This window comes from Mustelus asterias, chromosome 1 (assembly GCF_964213995.1).
Source record: "Mustelus asterias chromosome 1, sMusAst1.hap1.1, whole genome shotgun sequence".
Taxonomy (NCBI): Eukaryota; Metazoa; Chordata; class Chondrichthyes; order Carcharhiniformes; family Triakidae; genus Mustelus; species Mustelus asterias.
This window is the reverse complement of record NC_135801.1, coordinates 201,964,481-201,981,804: the sequence shown is the minus strand read 5'-3', so window position 1 is coordinate 201,981,804 and position 17,324 is coordinate 201,964,481. Positions and strand designations below refer to the sequence as shown.

The 17,324-nt window shown below is 52.0% G+C and overlaps 1 protein-coding gene across 1 annotated transcript in view; it reads right to left on the bottom strand.

Annotated features, from left to right (window-relative positions):
- Positions 1–17,324, bottom strand: part of LOC144481400 (galectin-3-binding protein-like) — a 238,438-nt gene that overhangs the window by 96,535 nt on the left and 124,579 nt on the right. The window lies entirely within an intron of this gene.

The following is a 17,324-nucleotide window of genomic DNA, read 5'->3' as shown; positions in this document are numbered from 1 at the left end:
AGTAACACAGAGAGAGCTGCACAGTAACACAGAGAGAGAGCTGCACAGTAACACAGAGAGAGAGCTGCACAGTAACACAGAGAGAGCTGCACAGTAACACAGAGAGAGAGCTGCACAGTAACACTGAGAGAGCGCTGCACAGTAACACAGAGAGAGAGCTGCACAGTAACACAGAGAGCGCTGCACAGTAACACAGAGAGAGCTGCACAGTAACACAGAGAGAGAGCTGCACAGTAACACAGAGAGCGCTGCACAGTAACACAGAGAGAGCGCTGCACAGTAACACTGAGAGAGTGCTGCACAGTAACACAGAGAGAGAGTGCTGCACAGTAACACAGAGAGAGCTGCACAGTAACACAGAGAGAGAGCTGCACAGTAACACAGAGAGAGAGCTGCACAGTAACACAGAGAGAGAGTGCTGCACAGTAACACAGAGAGCGCTGCACAGTAACACTGAGAGAGCGCTGCACAGTAACACAGAGAGAGCGCTGCACAGTAACACAGAGAGAGCTGCACAGTAACACAGAGAGAGCGCTGCACAGTAACACTGAGAGAGCGCTGCACAGTAACACAGAGAGAGAGCTGCACAGTAACACAGAGAGAGAGTGCTGCACAGTAACACAGAGAGAGTGCTGCACAGTAACACAGAGAGAGAGCTGCACAGTAACACAGAGAGAGAGTGCTGCACAGTAACACAGAGAGAGTGCTGCACAGTAACACAGAGAGAGAGCTGCACAGTAACACAGAGAGAGAGCTGCACAGTAACACAGAGAGAGCGCTGCACAGTAACACAGAGAGAGAGCTGCACAGTAACACTGAGAGAGCGCTGCACAGTAACACTGAGAGAGTGCTGCACAGTAACACTGAGAGAGAGCGCTGCACAGTAACACTGAGAGAGAGCGCTGCACAGTAACACTGAGAGAGCGCTGCACAGTAACACAGAGAGAGCGCTGCACAGTAACACTGAGAGAGAGCTGCACAGTAACACTGAGAGAGCGCTGCACAGTAACACAGAGAGAGAGCGCTGCACAGTAACACAGAGAGAGCGCTGCACAGTAACACAGAGAGAGCGCTGCACAGTAACACTGAGAGAGAGTGCTGCACAGTAACACTGAGAGAGAGTGCTGCACAGTAACACTGAGAGAGAGTGCTGCACAGTAACACTGAGAGAGAGTGCTGCACAGTAACACTGAGAGAGAGCTGCACAGTAACACTGAGAGAGCGCTGCACAGTAACACAGAGAGAGAGCGCTGCACAGTAACACAGAGAGAGCGCTGCACAGTAACACAGAGAGAGCGCTGCACAGTAACACAGAGAGTGCTGCACAGTAACACAGAGAGAGAGCTGCACAGTAACACTGAGAGAGCGCTGCACAGTAACACTGAGAGAGAGCTGCACAGTAACACTGAGAGAGTGCTGCACAGTAACACAGAGAGAGTGCTGCACAGTAACACTGAGAGAGCGCTGCACAGTAACACTGAGAGAGAGCTGCACAGTAACACTGAGAGAGAGCTGCACAGTAACACTGAGAGAGCGCTGCACAGTAACACAGAGAGAGCGCTGCACAGTAACACTGAGAGAGCGCTGCACAGTAACACTGAGAGAGCTGCACAGTAACACAGAGAGAGTGCTGCACAGTAACACTGAGAGAGCGCTGCACAGTAACACTGAGAGAGCTGCACAGTAACACTGAGAGAGAGCTGCACAGTAACACTGAGAGAGCGCTGCACAGTAACACAGAGAGAGCGCTGCACAGTAACACTGAGAGAGCGCTGCACAGTAACACTGAGAGAGCGCTGCACAGTAACACAGAGAGAGAGCTGCACAGTAACACAGAGAGAGAGCTGCACAGTAACACTGAGAGAGGGCTGCACAGTAACACAGAGAGAGAGCTGCACAGTAACACAGAGAGCGCTGCACAGTAACACAGAGAGAGCTGCACAGTAACACTGAGAGAGCACTGCACAGTAACACTGAGAGAGCACTGCACAGTAACACTGAGAGAGTGCTGCACAGTAACACAGAGAGAGCTGCACAGTAACACAGAGAGAGAGCTGCACAGTAACACAGAGAGAGCGCTGCACAGTAACACAGAGAGCGCTGCACAGTAACACTGAGAGAGAGCTGCACAGTAACACAGAGAGCGCTGCACAGTAACACAGAGAGAGCTGCACAGTAACACTGAGAGAGCGCTGCACAGTAACACAGAGAGAGCTGCACAGTAACACAGAGAGAGCTGCACAGTAACACTGAGAGAGTGCTGCACAGTAACACTGAGAGAGAGCTGCACAGTAACACAGAGAGCGCTGCACAGTAACACAGAGAGAGCTGCACAGTAACACTGAGAGAGAGCTGCACAGTAACACAGAGAGAGCACTGCACAGTAACACAGAGAGAGAGCTGCACAGTAACACAGAGAGAGCTGCACAGTAACACAGAGAGAGAGCTGCACAGTAACACAGAGAGCGCTGCACAGTAACACAGAGAGAGCTGCACAGTAACACAGAGAGAGAGCTGCACAGTAACACAGAGAGCGCTGCACAGTAACACAGAGAGAGCGCTGCACAGTAACACTGAGAGAGCGCTGCACAGTAACACAGAGAGAGCACTGCACAGTAACACTGAGAGAGAGCTGCACAGTAACACAGAGAGAGCTGCACAGTAACACAGAGAGCGCTGCACAGTAACACAGAGAGCGCTGCACAGTAACACTGAGAGAGCGCTGCACAGTAACACAGAGAGAGCACTGCACAGTAACACTGAGAGAGAGCTGCACAGTAACACAGAGAGAGCTGCACAGTAACACAGAGAGAGAGCTGCACAGTAACACAGAGAGCGCTGCACAGTAACACAGAGAGAGCTGCACAGTAACACTGAGAGAGCGCTGCACAGTAACACTGAGAGAGCGCTGCACAGTAACACAGAGAGAGAGCTGCACAGTAACACAGAGAGCGCTGCACAGTAACACTGAGAGAGAGTGCTGCACAGTAACACAGAGAGCGCTGCACAGTAACACAGAGAGAGCGCTGCACAGTAACACAGAGAGAGAGCTGCACAGTAACACAGAGAGAGGGCTGCACAGTAACACAGAGAGAGAGCTGCACAGTAACACAGAGAGAGAGCTGCACAGTAACACAGAGAGAGGGCTGCACAGTAACACAGAGAGAGAGCTGCACAGTAACACTGAGAGAGCGCTGCACAGTAACACAGAGAGAGCGCTGCACAGTAACACTGAGAGAGCGTGCTGCACAGTAACACAGAGAGAGAGCTGCACAGTAACACAGAGAGAGCGCGGCACAGTAACACAGAGAGAGCGCTGCACAGTAACACTGAGAGAGAGTGCTGCACAGTAACACAGAGAGAGTGCTGCACAGTAACACAGAGAGAGAGTGCTGCACAGTAACACAGAGAGAGTGCTGCACAGTAACACAGAGAGAGAGTGCTGCACAGTAACACTGAGAGAGCGCTGCACAGTAACACAGAGAGAGAGCTGCACAGTAACACAGAGAGAGAGCTGCACAGTAACACAGAGAGAGCTGCACAGTAACACAGAGAGAGTGCTGCACAGTAACACTGAGAGAGAGTGCTGCACAGTAACACAGAGAGAGCGCTGCACAGTAACACAGAGAGAGCGCTGCACAGTAACACTGAGAGAGAGTGCTGCACAGTAACACAGAGAGAGTGCTGCACAGTAACACAGAGAGAGAGTGCTGCACAGTAACACAGAGAGAGTGCTGCACAGTAACACAGAGAGAGAGTGCTGCACAGTAACACTGAGAGAGCGCTGCACAGTAACACAGAGAGAGAGCTGCACAGTAACACAGAGAGAGAGCTGCACAGAAACACAGAGAGAGAGCTGCACAGTAACACAGAGAGAGCTGCACAGTAACACAGAGAGAGTGCTGCACAGTAACACTGAGAGAGAGTGCTGCACAGTAACACAGAGAGAGTGCTGCACAGTAACACAGAGAGAGAGCTGCACAGTAACACAGAGAGAGAGCGCTGCACAGTAACACAGAGAGAGCGCTGCACAGTAACACAGAGAGAGCGCTGCACAGTAACACTGAGAGAGAGTGCTGCACAGTAACACTGAGAGAGAGCGCTGCACAGTAACACTGAGAGAGTGCTGCACAGTAACACAGAGAGAGTGCTGCACAGTAACACAGAGAGAGAGCTGCACAGTAACACAGAGAGAGAGTGCTGCACAGTAACACAGAGAGAGTGCTGCACAGTAACACAGAGAGAGTGCTGCACAGTAACACAGAGAGAGTGCTGCACAGTAACACAGAGAGAGTGCTGCACAGTAACACAGAGAGAGTGCTGCACAGTAACACAGAGAGAGTGCTGCACAGTAACACTGAGAGAGAGCTGCACAGTAACACAGATAGAGAGCGCTGCACAGTAACACAGAGAGAGCGCTGCACAGTAACACTGAGAGAGTGCTGCACAGTAATACTGAGAGAGTGCTGCACAGTAACACTGAGAGAGCGCTGCACAATAACACTGAGAGAGCGCTGCACAGTAACACAGAGGGAGAGCTGCACAGTAACACAGAGAGAGAGCTGCACAGTAACACTGAGAGAGAGCTGCACAGTAACACAGATAGAGAGCTGCACAGTAACACTGAGAGAGAGAGCTGCACAGTAACACTGAGAGAGAGAGCTGCACAGTAACACAGAGAGTGAGCTGCACAGTAACACTGAGAGAGAGCTGCACAGTAACACAGATAGAGAGCGCTGCACAGTAACGCAGAGAGAGAGCTGCACAGTAACACAGAGAGAGCTGCACAGTAACACTGAGAGAGCTGCACAGTAACACTGAGAGAGCGCTGCACAGTAACACTGAGAGAGCGCTGCACAGTAACACAGAGAGAGAGCTGCACAGTAACACAGAGAGAGAGCTGCACAGTAACACTGAGAGAGTGCTGCACAGTAACACTGAGAGAGTGCTGCACAGTAACACTGAGAGAGCGCTGCACAGTAACACTGAGAGAGCGCTGCACAGTAACACAGAGAGAGAGCTGCACAGTAACACAGAGAGAGAGCTGCACAGTAACACTGAGAGAGTGCTGCACAGTAACACTGAGAGAGCGCTGCACAGTAACACAGAGAGAGTGCTGCACAGTAACACAGAGAGAGTGCTGCACAGTAACACAGAGAGAGCGCTGCACAGTAACACAGAGAGAGCGCTGCACAGTAACACTGAGAGAGAGTGCTGCACAGTAACACAGAGAGAGTGCTGCACAGTAACACTGAGAGAGCGCTGCACAGTAACACAGAGAGAGCGCTGCACAGTAACACAGAGAGAGCTGCACAGTAACACTGAGAGAGCGCTGCACAGTAACACAGAGAGCGCTGCACAGTAACACTGAGAGAGCGCTGCACAGTAACACAGAGAGAGCGCTGCACAGTAACACAGAGAGAGCGCAGCACAGTAACACTGAGAGAGTGCTGCACAGTAACACTGAGAGAGTGCTGCACAGTAACACAGAGAGAGTGCTGCACAGTAACACAGAGAGAGCGCTGCACAGTAACACTGAGAGAGTGCTGCACAGTAACACTGAGAGAGTGCTGCACAGTAACACTGAGAGAGTGCTGCACAGTAACACAGAGAGAGTGCTGCACAGTAACACAGAGAGAGCGCTGCACAGTAACACTGAGAGCGCTGCACAGTAACACTGAGAGAGCGCTGCACAGTAACACAGAGAGCGCTGCACAGTAACACTGAGAGAGCGCTGCACAGTAACACTGACAGCGCTGCACAGTAACACTGAGAGAGAGCGCTGCACAGTAACACAGAGAGAGCGCTGCACAGTAACACAGAGAGAGCGCTGCACAGTAACACTGAGAGAGCGCTGCACAGTAACACAGAGAGAGCGCTGCACAGTAACACAGAGAGAGCGCTGCACAGTAACACTGAGAGAGCGCAGCACAGTAACACTGAGAGAGCGCTGCACAGTAACACAGAGAGAGAGTGCTGCACAGTAACACTGAGAGAGTGCTGCACAGTAACACAGAGAGAGAGTGCTGCACAGTAACACTGAGAGAGCGCTGCACAGTAACACAGAGAGCGCTGCACAGTAACACTGAGAGAGCGCTGCACAGTAACACTGAGAGCGCTGCACAGTAACACTGAGAGAGAGCGCTGCACAGTAACACAGAGAGAGCGCTGCACAGTAACACAGAGAGAGCGCAGCACAGTAACACTGAGAGAGTGCTGCACAGTAACACAGAGAGAGTGCTGCACAGTAACACAGAGAGAGCGCTGCACAGTAACACTGAGAGCGCTGCACAGTAACACTGAGAGAGCTGCACAGTAACACTGAGAGAGCGCTGCACAGTAACACAGAGAGAGAGCTGCACAGTAACACACAGAGAGAGCTGCACAGTAACACAGAGAGAGCGCTGCACAGTAACACTGAGAGAGAGCTGCACAGTAACACTGAGAGAGCGCTGCACAGTAACACTGAGAGAGAGCGCTGCACAGTAACACAGAGAGAGCGCTGCACAGTAACACAGAGAGAGCGCAGCACAGTAACACTGAGAGAGTGCTGCACAGTAACACAGAGAGAGTGCTGCACAGTAACACAGAGAGAGCGCTGCACAGTAACACTGAGAGCGCTGCACAGTAACACAGAGAGCGCTGCACAGTAACACTGAGAGAGCGCTGCACAGTAACACTGAGAGAGCGCTGCACAGTAACACTGAGAGAGCGCTGCACAGTAACACAGAGAGAGCTGCACAGTAACACAGAGAGAGCTGCACAGTAACACAGAGAGTGCTGCACAGTAACACAGAGAGCGCTGCACAGTAACACTGAGAGAGCGCTGCACAGTAACACAGAGAGAGCTGCACAGTAACACAGAGAGAGCTGCACAGTAACACAGAGAGCGCTGCACAGTAACACTGAGAGCGCTGCACAGTAACACTGAGAGAGCGCTGCACAGTAACGCAGAGAGAGTGCTGCACAGTAACACTGAGAGAGCGCTGCACAGTAACACAGAGAGAGAGCTGCACAGTAACACAGAGAGAGAGTGCTGCACAGTAACACAGAGAGAGCGCTGCACAGTAACACAGAGAGAGTGCTGCACAGTAACACTGAGAGAGCGCTGCACAGTAACACAGAGAGAGTGCTGCACAGTAACACTGAGAGAGCGCTGCACAGTAACACAGAGAGCGCTGCACAGTAACACTGAGAGAGCGCTGGACAGTAACACAGAGAGCGCTGCACAGTAACACTGAGAGAGCGCTGCACAGTAACACAGAGAGAGCGCTGCACAGTAACACAGAGAGAGCTGCACAGTAACACAGAGAGAGTGCTGCACAGTAACACAGAGAGAGTGCTGCACAGTAACACAGAGAGCGCTGCACAGTAACACTGAGAGAGTGCTGCACAGTAACACTGAGAGCGCTGCACAGTAACACTGAGAGAGCGCTGCACAGTAACACAGAGAGAGCGCTGCACAGTAACACAGAGAGCGCTGCACAGTAACACAGAGAGCGCTGCACAGTAACACAGAGAGAGCTGCACAGTAACACAGAGAGAGCTGCACAGTAACACTGAGAGAGAGCTGCACAGTAACACAGAGAGAGCTGCACAGTAACACAGAGAGAGAGCTGCACAGTAACACAGAGAGAGCTGCACAGTAACACTGAGAGAGCGCTGCACAGTAACACAGAGAGAGCTGCACAGTAACACAGAGAGAGAGCTGCACAGTAACACTGAGAGAGCGCTGCACAGTAACACTGAGAGAGAGCTGCACAGTAACACAGAGAGAGCGCTGCACAGTAACACAGAGAGAGAGTGCTGCACAGTAACACTGAGAGAGCGCTGCACAGTAACACAGAGAGAGAGCGCTGCACAGTAACACAGAGAGAGAGCGCTGCACAGTAACACAGAGAGCGCTGCACAGTAACACAGAGAGAGTGCTGCACAGTAACACAGAGAGAGAGCGCTGCACAGTAACACAGAGAGAGAGCGCTGCACAGTAACACAGAGAGAGAGCGCTGCACAGTAACACAGAGAGAGTGCTGCACAGTAACACAGAGAGAGTGCTGCACAGTAACACAGAGAGAGCTGCACAGTAACACTGAGAGAGCGCTGCACAGTAACACAGAGAGAGAGCGCTGCACAGTAACACAGAGAGAGAGCGCTGCACAGTAACACAGAGAGAGAGCGCTGCACAGTAACACAGAGAGAGAGCGCTGCACAGTAACACAGAGAGAGAGCGCTGCACAGTAACACAGAGAGAGAGCGCGGCACAGTAACACTGAGAGAGTGCTGCACAGTAACACAGAGAGAGAGCGCGGCACAGTAACACTGAGAGAGTGCTGCACAGTAACACTGAGAGAGCGCTGCACAGTAACACAGAGAGAGAGCGCTGCACAGTAACACAGAGAGAGCGCGCTGCACAGTAACACAGAGAGAGAGCGCTGCACAGTAACACAGAGAGAGAGCGCTGCACAGTAACACAGAGAGAGAGCGCGGCACAGTAACACAGAGAGAGAGCGCGGCACAGTAACACTGAGAGAGTGCTGCACAGTAACACAGAGAGAGCGCTGCACAGTAACACAGAGAGAGAGCTGCACAGTAACACAGAGAGAGCGCTGCACAGTAACACAGAGAGCGCTGCACAGTAACACAGAGAGCGCTGCACAGTAACACAGAGAGAGCGCTGCACAGTAACACAGAGAGAGCGCTGCACAGTAACACAGAGAGAGAGCTGCACAGTAACACTGAGAGAGAGCTGCACAGTAACACTGAGAGAGCGCTGCACAGTAACACAGAGAGAGCGCTGCACAGTAACACAGAGAGAGCGCTGCACAGTAACACTGAGAGCGCTGCACAGTAACACTGAGAGAGCGCTGCACAGTAACACTGAGAGAGAGCGCTGCACAGTAACACTGAGAGAGCTGCACAGTAACACTGAGAGAGAGCGCTGCACAGTAACACAGAGAGAGCGCTGCACAGTAACACAGAGAGAGAGCGCTGCACAGTAACACAGAGAGAGTGCTGCACAGTAACACAGAGAGAGTGCTGCACAGTAACAGAGAGAGAGTGCTGCACAGTAACACAGAGAGAGAGAGCTGCACAGTAACAGAGAGAGAGAGCGCTGCACAGTAACACAGAGAGAGTGCTGCACAGTAACACAGAGAGAGAGAGCTGCACAGTAACAGAGAGAGTGCTGCACAGTAACACAGAGAGAGTGCTGCACAGTAACACAGAGAGAGAGTGCTGCACAGTAACACAGAGAGCGCTGCACAGTAACACAGAGAGAGAGAGCTGCACAGTAACAGAGAGAGAGCGCTGCACAGTAACACAGAGAGAGAGCTGCACAGTAACAGAGAGAGAGAGCTGCACAGTAACACAGAGAGAGAGTGCTGCACAGTAACACAGAGAGAGAGCTGCACAGTAACACTGAGAGAGTGCTGCACAGTAACACAGAGAGAGAGCTGCACAGTAACACAGAGAGAGTGCAGCACAGTAACACTGAGAGAGAGAGCTGCACAGTAACAGAGAGAGTGCTGCACAGTAACACAGAGAGAGAGCTGCACAGTAACACAGAGAGAGTGCTGCACAGTAACACTGAGAGAGCGCTGCACAGTAACACAGAGAGAGAGTGCTGCACAGTAACACTGAGAGAGCGCTGCACAGTAACACTGAGAGAGTGCTGCACAGTAACACTGAGAGAGCGCTGCACAGTAACACAGAGAGAGAGCGCTGCACAGTAACACAGAGAGAGCGCTGCACAGTAACACAGAGAGAGCGCTGCACAGTAACACTGAGAGAGCGCTGCACAGTAACACTGAGAGAGCGCTGCACAGTAACACTGAGAGAGAGCTGCACAGTAACACAGAGAGAGTGCTGCACAGTAACACTGAGAGAGAGCGCTGCACAGTAACACTGAGAGAGCGCTGCACAGTAACACAGAGAGAGAGTGCTGCACAGTAACACAGAGAGAGCGCTGCACAGTAACACTGAGAGAGAGCTGCACAGTAACACTGAGAGAGCGCTGCACAGTAACACAGAGAGAGTGCTGCACAGTAACACTGAGAGAGCGCTGCACAGTAACACAGAGAGAGAGAGCGCTGCACAGTAACACTGAGAGAGCGCTGCACAGTAACACTGAGAGAGAGCGCTGCACAGTAACACTGAGAGAGCGCTGCACAGTAACACTGAGAGAGCGCGGCACAGTAACACAGAGAGAGCGCTGCACAGTAACACTGAGAGAGCGCTGCACAGTAACACAGAGAGCGCTGCACAGTAACACAGAGAGCGCTGCACAGTAACACTGAGAGAGCGCTGCACAGTAACACAGAGAGCGCTGCACAGTAACACTGAGAGAGCGCTGCACAGTAACACAGAGAGCGCTGCACAGTAACACAGAGAGAGCTGCACAGTAACACTGAGAGAGTGCTGCACAGTAACACAGATAGAGAGCTGCACAGTAACACTGAGAGAGAGCTGCACAGTAACACTGAGAGAGCGCTGCACAGTAACACAGAGAGAGTGCTGCACAGTAACACAGAGAGCGCTGCACAGTAACACAGAGAGAGTGCTGCACAGTAACACAGAGAGCGCTGCACAGTAACACTGAGAGAGCGCTGCACAGTAACACTGAGAGAGCGCGGCACAGTAACACTGAGAGAGCGCTGCACAGTAACACTGAGAGCGCTGCACAGTAACACTGAGAGAGCGCTGCACAGTAACACTGAGAGAGTGCTGCACAGTAACACTGAGAGAGAGCGCTGCACAGTAACACTGAGAGAGCGCTGCACAGTAACACTGAGAGAGCGCGGCACAGTAACACTGAGAGAGCGCTGCACAGTAACACTGAGAGAGCGCTGCACAGTAACACTGAGAGAGCGCTGCACAGTAACACTGAGAGAGAGCTGCACAGTAACACTGAGAGAGAGCTGCACAGTAACACAGAGAGAGTGCTGCACAGTAACACTGAGAGAGAGCTGCACAGTAACACTGAGCGAGAGCTGCACAGTAACACTGAGAGAGAGTGCTGCACAGTAACACTGAGAGAGAGCTGCACAGTAACACAGAGAGAGAGCTGCACAGTAACACAGAGAGAGCGCTGCACAGTAACACAGAGAGAGAGTGCTGCACAGTAACACTGAGAGAGTGCTGCACAGTAACACAGAGAGAGAGCTGCACAGTAACACTGAGAGAGAGTGCTGCACAGTAACACAGAGAGCGCTGCACAGTAACACAGAGAGAGAGTGCTGCACAGTAACACAGAGAGAGAGCGCTGCACAGTAACACAGAGAGAGAGTGCTGCACAGTAACACAGAGAGAGAGCGCTGCACAGTAACACACAGAGAGAGCGCTGCACAGTAACACAGAGAGAGAGTGCTGCACAGTAACACTGAGAGAGTGCTGCACAGTAACACAGAGAGAGAGCTGCACAGTAACACTGAGAGAGAGTGCTGCACAGTAACACAGAGAGAGAGTGCTGCACAGTAACACTGAGAGAGAGCTGTACAGTAACACAGAGAGAGCGCTGCACAGTAACACTGAGAGAGTGCTGCACAGTAACACAGAGAGCGCTGCACAGTAACACTGAGAGAGAGCTGTACAGTAACACAGAGAGAGCGCTGCACAGTAACACTGAGAGAGAGTGCTGCACAGTAACACAGAGAGCGCTGCACAGTAACACAGAGAGAGAGCTGCACAGTAACACAGAGAGAGAGCTGTACAGTAACACAGAGAGAGCGCTGCACAGTAACACTGAGAGAGAGTGCTGCACAGTAACACAGAGAGAGCGCTGCACAGTAACACTGAGAGAGAGCTGTACAGTAACACAGAGAGAGAGCTGCACAGTAACACTGAGAGAGTGCTGCACAGTAATACTGAGAGAGCGCTGCACAGTAACACAGAGAGAGAGTGCTGCACAGTAACACTGCGAGAGTGCTGCACAGTAACACTGAGAGAACGCTGCACAGTAACACTGAGAGAGAGCGCTGCACAGTAACACTGAGAGAGCGCTGCACAGTAACACAGAGAGCGCTGCACAGTAACACTGAGAGAACGCTGCACAGTAACACTGAGAGAGAGCGCTGCACAGTAACACAGAGAGAGTGCTGCACAGTAACACAGAGAGAGAGTGCTGCACAGTAACACTGAGAGAGTGCTGCACAGTAACACAGAGAGCGCTGCACAGTAACACAGAGAGCGCTGCACAGTAACACAGAGAGAGAGCTGCACAGTAACACAGAGAGCGCTGCACAGTAACACAGAGAGCGCTGCACAGTAACACAGAGAGAGCGCTGCACAGTAACACAGAGAGAGCGCTGCACAGTAACACAGAGAGCGCTGCACAGTAACACAGAGAGAGTGCTGCACAGTAACACAGAGAGCGCTGCACAGTAACACAGAGAGAGCGCTGCACAGTAACACAGAGAGAGCGCTGCACAGTAACACAGAGAGAGAGCTGCACAGTAACACTGAGAGAGAGCTGCACAGTAACACAGAGAGAGAGTGCTGCACAGTAACACTGAGAGAGCGCTGCACAGTAACACTGAGAGAGTGCTGCACAGTAACACAGAGAGCGCTGCACAGTAACACTGAGAGAGCGCTGCACAGTAACACAGAGAGAGCGCTGCACAGTAACACAGAGAGAGTGCTGCACAGTAACACTGAGAGAGCTGCACAGTAACACAGAGAGAGCTGCACAGTAACACAGAGAGAGAGCTGCACAGTAACACAGAGAGAGCTGCACAGTAACACTGAGAGAGCGCTGCACAGTAACACAGAGAGAGCTGCACAGTAACACTGAGAGAGCGCTGCACAGTAACACAGAGAGAGAGTGCTGCACAGTAACACTGAGAGAGCGCTGCACAGTAACACAGAGAGCGCTGCACAGTAACACTGAGAGAGCGCTGCACAGTAACACAGAGAGAGTGCTGCACAGTAACACAGAGAGCGCTGCACAGTAACACTGAGAGAGCGCTGCACAGTAACACTGAGAGAGTGCTGCACAGTAACACAGAGAGCGCTGCACAGTAACACAGAGAGAGAGCGCTGCACAGTAACACTGAGAGAGTGCTGCACAGTAACACAGAGAGCGCTGCACAGTAACACAGAGAGAGAGCGCTGCACAGTAACACTGAGAGAGTGCTGCACAGTAACACAGAGAGAGCTGCACAGTAACACAGAGAGAGTGCTGCACAGTAACACAGAGAGCGCTGCACAGTAACACAGAGAGAGAGCGCTGCACAGTAACACAGAGAGAGAGCGCTGCACAGTAACACTGAGAGAGAGCTGCACAGTAACACAGAGAGAGTGCTGCACAGTAACACTGAGAGAGAGCTGCACAGTAACACAGAGAGAGAGCTGCACAGTAACACTGAGAGAGCGCTGCACAGTAACACTGAGAGAGCGCTGCACAGTAACACTGAGAGAGCGCTGCACAGTAACACAGAGAGAGCGCTGCACAGGAACACAGAGAGAGAGTGCTGCACAGTAACACAGAGAGAGCTGCACAGTAACACTGAGAGAGTGCTGCACAGTAACACTGAGAGAGCGCTGCACAGTAACACTGTGAGAGTGCTGCACAGTATCACTGAGAGAGTGCTGCACAGTAACACTGAGAGAGTGCTGCACAGTAACACTGAGAGAGAGTGCTGCACAGTAACACAGAGAGCGCTGCACAGTAACACTGAGAGAGAGCTGCACAGTAACACTGAGAGAGCGCTGCACAGTAACACTGAGAGAGCGCTGCACAGTAACACTGAGAGAGAGTGCTGCACAGTAACACTGAGAGAGCGCTGCACAGTAACACAGAGAGAGCGCTGCACAGTAACACTGAGAGAGTGCTGCACAGTAACACAGAGAGAGCGCTGCACAGTAACACTGAGAGAGAGCTGCACAGTAACACAGAGAGAGTGCTGCACAGTAACACTGAGAGAGTGCTGCACAGTAACACTGAGAGAGCGCTGCACAGTAACACTGAGAGAGCGCTGCACAGTAACACAGAGAGAGCGCTGCACAGTAACACTGAGAGAGAGCGCTGCACAGTAACACTGAGAGAGAGCGCTGCACAGTAACACTGAGAGAGCGCTGCACAGTAACACAGAGAGAGAGCGCTGCACAGTAACACTGAGAGAGAGCGCTGCACAGTAACACAGAGAGTGCTGCACAGTAACACTGAGAGAGAGTGCTGCACAGTAACACTGAGAGAGTGCTGCACAGTAACACTGAGAGAGTGCTGCACAGTAACACAGAGAGAGAGCGCTGCACAGTAACACTGAGAGAGAGCGCTGCACAGTAACACAGAGAGTGCTGCACAGTAACACTGAGAGAGAGTGCTGCACAGTAACACTGAGAGAGTGCTGCACAGTAACACTGAGAGAGTGCTGCACAGTAACACAGAGAGAGAGCTGCACAGTAACACAGAGAGAGAGCTGCACAGTAACACTGAGAGAGTGCTGCACAGTAACACAGAGAGAGAGCTGCACAGTAACACAGAGAGAGTGCTGCACAGTAACACTGAGAGAGCGCTGCACAGTAACACTGAGAGAGTGCTGCACAGTAACACTGAGAGAGCTGCACAGTAACACAGAGAGAGCTGCACAGTAACACAGAGAGAGCTGCACAGTAACACAGAGAGAGAGCTGCACAGTAACACAGAGAGAGAGTGCTGCACAGTAACACTGAGAGAGCGCTGCACAGTAACACTGAGAGAGAGCGCTGCACAGTAACACAGAGAGAGTGCTGCACAGTAACACAGAGAGAGAGTGCTGCACAGTAACACAGAGAGAGAGTGCTGCACAGTAACACAGAGAGAGTGCTGCACAGTAACACTGAGAGAGAGCGCTGCACAGTAACACAGAGAGAGCGCTGCACAGTAACACTGAGAGAGTGCTGCACAGTAACACTGAGAGACAGCGCTGCAAGGTAACACTGAGAGAGCGCTGCACAGTAACACAGAGAGAGAGTGCTGCACAGTAACACAGAGAGAGAGTGCTGCACAGTAACACAGAGAGAGCGCTGCACAGTAACACAGAGAGAGCTGCACAGTAACACAGAGAGAGTGCTGCACAGTAACACAGAGAGAGTGCTGCACAGTAACACTGAGAGAGAGTGCTGCACAGTAACACAGAGAGAGCGCTGCACAGTAACACAGAGAGAGCGCTGCACAGTAACACAGAGAGTGCTGCACAGTAACACAGAGAGAGTGCTGCACAGTAACACAGAGAGAGTGCTGCACAGTAACACAGAGAGAGAGTGCTGCACAGTAACACTGAGAGAGTGCTGCACAGTAACACAGAGAGAGAGCTGCACAGTAACACTGAGAGAACGCTGCACAGTAACACAGAGAGAGCTGCACAGTAACACTGAGAGAGAGCTGCACAGTAACACAGAGAGAGTGCTGCACAGTAACACAGAGAGAGCGCTGCACAGTAACACAGAGAGAGCTGCACAGTCACACAGAGAGAGTGCTGCACAGTAACACAGAGAGAGCGCTGCACAGTAACACAGAGAGAGTGCTGCACAGTAACACAGAGAGAGCGCTGCACAGTAACACAGAGAGAGCTGCACAGTAACACAGAGAGAGTGCTGCACAGTAACACAGAGAGAGCGCTGCACAGTAACACAGAGAGAGCGCTGCACAGTGACAGAGAGAGTGCTGCACAGTAACACAGAGAGAGCGCTGCACAGTAACACAGAGAGAGCTGCACAGTAACACAGAGAGAGCTGCACAGTAACACTGAGAGAGCGCTGCACAGTAACACAGAGAGAGAGCTGCACAGTAACACAGAGAGAGCTGCACAGTAACACAGAGAGAGTGCTGCACAGTAACACAGAGAGAGCGCTGCACAGTAACACAGAGAGAGCTGCACAGTAACACTGAGAGAGTGCTGCACAGTAACACAGAGAGAGCGCTGCACAGTAACACAGAGAGAGCTGCACAGTAACACTGAGAGAGAGCTGCACAGTAACACAGATAGAGAGCGCTGCACAGTAACACAGAGAGAGAGCTGCACAGTAACACAGAGAGAGTGCTGCACAGTAACACAGAGAGAGAGCTGCACAGTAACACTGAGAGAGTGCTGCACAGTAACACTGAGAGAGCGCTGCACAGTAACACTGAGAGAGCGCTGCACAGTAACACAGAGAGCGCTGCACAGTAACACAGAGAGAGAGCGCTGCACAGTAACACAGAGAGAGCGCTGCACAGTAACACAGAGCGCTGCACAGTAACACAGAGAGAGTGCTGCACAGTAACACTGAGAGAGAGCGCTGCACAGTAACACTGAGAGAGCGCTGCACAGTAACACTGAGAGAGCGCTGCACAGTAACACTGAGAGAGCGCTGCACAGTAACACTGAGAGAGCGCTGCACAGTAACACTGAGAGAGCGCTGCACAGTAACACTGAGAGAGCGCTGCACAGTAACACTGAGAGAGCGCTGCACAGTAACACTGAGAGAGAGCGCTGCACAGTAACACTGAGAGAGCGCTGCACAGTAACACTGAGAGAGCGCTGCACAGTAACACTGAGAGAGCGCTGCACAGTAACACAGAGAGCGCTGCACAGTAACACTGAGAGAGCGCTGCACAGTAACACAGAGAGAGAGTGCTGCACAGTAACACTGAGAGAGCGCTGCACAGTAACACAGAGAGAGAGCTGCACAGTAACACAGAGAGAGAGCTGCACAGTAACACTGAGAGAGCGCTGCACAGTAACACAGAGAGAGCGCTGCACAGTAACACAGAGAGAGCTGCACAGTAACACTGAGAGAGCTGCACAGTAACACTGAGAGAGAGCTGCACAGTAACACTGAGAGAGCGCTGCACAGTAACACAGAGAGAGCGCTGCACAGTAACACAGAGAGAGCTGCACAGTAACACTGAGAGAGCTGCACAGTAACACTGAGAGAGAGCTGCACAGTAACACAGAGAGAGCTGCACAGTAACACTGAGAGAGCTGCACAGTAACACAGAGAGAGAGCTGCACAGTAACACTGAGAGAGCGCTGCACAGTAACACAGAGAGAGCGCTGCACAGTAACACAGAGAGAGCTGCACAGTAACACTGAGAGAGCTGCACAGTAACACTGAGAGAGAGCTGCACAGTAACACAGAGAGAGCTGCACAGTAACACAGAGAGAGAGCTGCACAGTAACACAGAGAGAGGGCTGCACAGTAACACAGAGAGAGAGCTGCAGAGTAACACTGAGAGAGCGCTGCACAGTAACACAGAGAGAGAGCTGCACAGTAACACAGAGAGAGCTGCACAGTAACACAGAGAGAGAGCTGCACAGTAACACATAGAGAGAGCTGCACAGTAACACAGAGAGAGAGCTGCACAG